General features: G+C 40.7%; 1 pseudogene; it reads right to left on the bottom strand.

Annotated features, from left to right (window-relative positions):
• Positions 1-1,639: 1,639 nt before the first annotated feature.
• Positions 1,640-2,537, bottom strand: LOC148118969 (small ribosomal subunit protein uS5 pseudogene; annotated as a pseudogene).
• Positions 2,538-3,323: the final 786 nt, after the last annotated feature.

The raw sequence follows: 3,323 nt of genomic DNA, 5'->3' as shown, positions 1-3,323 counted from the left end.
TCCCCCCATCCCGGTCAACCGAGCTTTCTCCATTCCTCCCCTACTCCCTTCTCTCTAACCCTCTCCCCTTCCAACAACCCTCTCCATTTTTTAATCAGGTTATTTAGAATTTTTAATGTCTAGTTTCTTGATTTCTTTATATATTTTGGAGATCTGTTCTTTGTCTAATGTGGGGTTGGTGAAGATCTTCTCCTATTCTTAGGTTGGCTTTTTGACTGTGTCCTTAGCTTTACAGAAGCTTCTCAGTTTCAGGAGGTCCCATTTATTCACTGTTGCTCTTATTGTCTGTGCTACTGGGGTTATACATAGGAAGGAGTCTCCTGTGCCCATGTATTGCAAGCTACTTCCCACTTTTCCTTCTATCACGTTCAGGGTGGTCAGATTTATATTGAGGTTTTAATCCATTTGGACTTGAGTTTTGTGCATGGTGATAAATATGGATCTATTTTTATTCTTCTTCAGGTTAACATCCAGTTATGCCAGCACCATTTGTTAATGATGCTTTCTTTCTTTCATTGTATAATTTTAGCTTCTTTGTCAAAAATCAGGTGTTCATAGGTGTGTGGATTAATATCCGGGTCCTCAATTTGATTTCATTGGTCAACATCTCTGTTTTTATGCTAATACCAAGCTGTTTTCATTACTGTGGCTCAGTAATAGAGTTTGATGTCAGGGATGGTATTGCCTCCGGAAGTTCCTGTATTATATAGGATTGTTTTGGCTATTCTCAGTTTTTTGTTTTTCCATATAAAGTTAATTATTGTTCTCTCAAGTTCTGTGAAGAATTTTGTTGTGATTTTGATGGGGATTGCATTGAATCTATAGATTGACTTTCTTAGAATTGGCATTTTTACTATATTAATTCTACCTATCCAAGAGTATAAGAGATCCTTCCATTTTCTGGTATCCTCTTCAATTTCTTTCTTCAAAGATGTAAAGTTCTTGTCAAATACGTCTTTCACATCCTTGGTTAGTGTTACCCCAAGATACTTTATGCTATTTGTGGCTATTTTGATAGGTGATGTGTCTCTGATTTCTCTCTCAGTTTCTTTTTCCTTTGTGTATAGGAGGGTTATTGATTTTTTTTAGTTGATCCTTGTATCCTGCCATATCACTGAAGGTATTTATCAGCTGTGGGAGTTCTCTGGTAGAGATTTGGGGTCACTTATGTATACTATCATCATCTACAAATAACAAAAATTTGACTTCTTCCTTTCCAGTTTGAATCCCCTTTATCTCCTATGTTGTCTTATTGCTATTGCTAGAACTTCAAACACTATGCTGAAGAGATATGGAGAGAGTACCCAGCCTTTTCTTGTTCTTGATTTTAGTGAATTTGAATCACTTTGAGTTTTTCTTCACTTATTTTGATGTTAGATGTCAGCTTGCTGTATATTGCTTTTATTATATTTAAATATGATCCTTGTATTCCTAATCTCTAAAATACCTTTTTCATAAAGGGGTGTTGAATTTTGTCAAATGATTTTTAGAATCTAATAAAATGATCATATGTTTATTTTCTTTCAGTTTATTTATATGATGAATATCATTGATCAGTTTTTAAATGTTGAACCAGCCTTGCATCTATGGGATGAAGCCTACTTGATCATAACGGATGATTTTTTTTAACAGACTTGATTCACCGAGCTGGAGCCTGGGTCCTCTGAACAGAGACTCTGGTGTGGGTTTTCACAAGATGGTCAGTGAATTCCTGGTAAGGAGACTTGGTGAACAGTCTCTTTCCAGAGGTCAGGGGTCAGGTAGCTGTAGGTCTTAGAGATGGCATCCAAGGTGGCCTTGGCAAAGTTGCCCAGGGTGGCAGAGCAGCCCCTGGCTGATGTGTAGCAGTCATCAAACCCAGCCACCATCAGTAGCTTCTTGGGCACAAGAGCGGAGAGTATGCCAGTGCCTCTGGAGGCAGGGATGAGACACACCAGCACAGAACCACAGCAGCCTGTCACTTTGCAAGGCACAGTGTGGGGCTTGCCAATCTTGTTCCCCCAGTAGCCTCTCCGCACAGGAACAATGGAAAGCCTGGCCAAGATGATGATGGCCCCTCAGATGGCAGTGCCTACCTCCTTGGAGCACTTAACACCGAAACCTACATGTCCATTGTAGTCCCCAATAGCGATGAAAGCCTTGAACCTGGTCCGCTGGCCTGCCGTAGTCTGCTTCTGCACGGGCATGATCTTCAGAACCTCATCCTTTAGGGATGCTCCCAGGAAAAAGTCAATGATCTCGGACTCCTTAATGGGCAGGGAGAACAGGTAGATCTCCTCTAGGGACTTGATTTTCATGTCCTTAACCAGGCGTCCCAGATTGGTGACAGGAATCTACTCCTTGTCTTCAGCTTTACCTCCTCGAGCCCCGCGGCCTTGGCCAGGGTCTCAACCACAGCTGCGCCCCCCTCAGACCACAGCCGTGGCCCCCTCAGACTGCTGCCAAATCCTAGCCGGCCTCCCAATTCTACCTTCTCCCCCCACCCTCCCCGCCCCTCGTCCTCCTGGCCCTCCCGCTGCACAGGTGTCATCCGCCATTGGTGTTTTCCAGAAGAAGAAGATAATGGATGATTTTTTTGGATGTGTTCTTGAATTCGGTTTGCCAGGGTTTTATTAAGAATTTTTGGATCAATGTTCAGAGTGAGATTGGTCTATAATCCTGTTGCTTGGTTGAGTTTTTGTGCTGTTTTGGTATCAGAGTCACTGTAGCTTCATAAAAAGAGTTTGGCAATGACTCTTCTGTTTCTATTATGTGGAATACATTGAGGAGTATAGGTATTACCTCTTCTTTGAAGTTCTGGTAGATTTCTGCATTAAAACCATCTGGCCCTGAACTTTTTTGGTTGGGAGAATTTTGATGACAGCTTCTATTTCCTTGCAACTTATAGGTCTATTTAAATTGCTCACCTGGTCTTGATTTAATTGTGTTATATGATACTTATCTAAATAAATGTCTCTTTCTTTTATATTTTCCAATTCTGTGGCATAGAGGCTTTTAAAGTAAGACCTAATGATCCTCTCAGTTTCCTAAGTGTCTGTTGTTATGTCCCCCTTTTCATTCCTGATTTTGTTAATTTTGGTTTTCTCTCTCTGCCTTTTGATTAATTTGGATAAGGGTTTGTCAATCTTGTTGATCTTCTCAAAGAACAAGCTCTTTATTTCACTGATCCTTTGTATTGTTTTCTGTGTTTCTATTTTGATGATTTCAGCCCTCAGTTTGATTATTTCCAGTCTTCTACTCCTCCTGGGTGAGTCTGCTTCTTTTTTTCTAGAGCTTTCAGGTGTGCTATTATGTCGCCAATGTGAGCTTTCTCCTTTTACTTT

This window comes from Myodes glareolus, chromosome 19, assembly GCF_982192425.1.
Source record: "Myodes glareolus chromosome 19, mMyoGla1.1, whole genome shotgun sequence".
Lineage (NCBI taxonomy): Eukaryota > Metazoa > Chordata > Mammalia > Rodentia > Cricetidae > Myodes > Myodes glareolus.
Note: the sequence above shows the minus strand (reverse complement) of the source record. Positions and strands in the feature narration are given on the sequence as shown.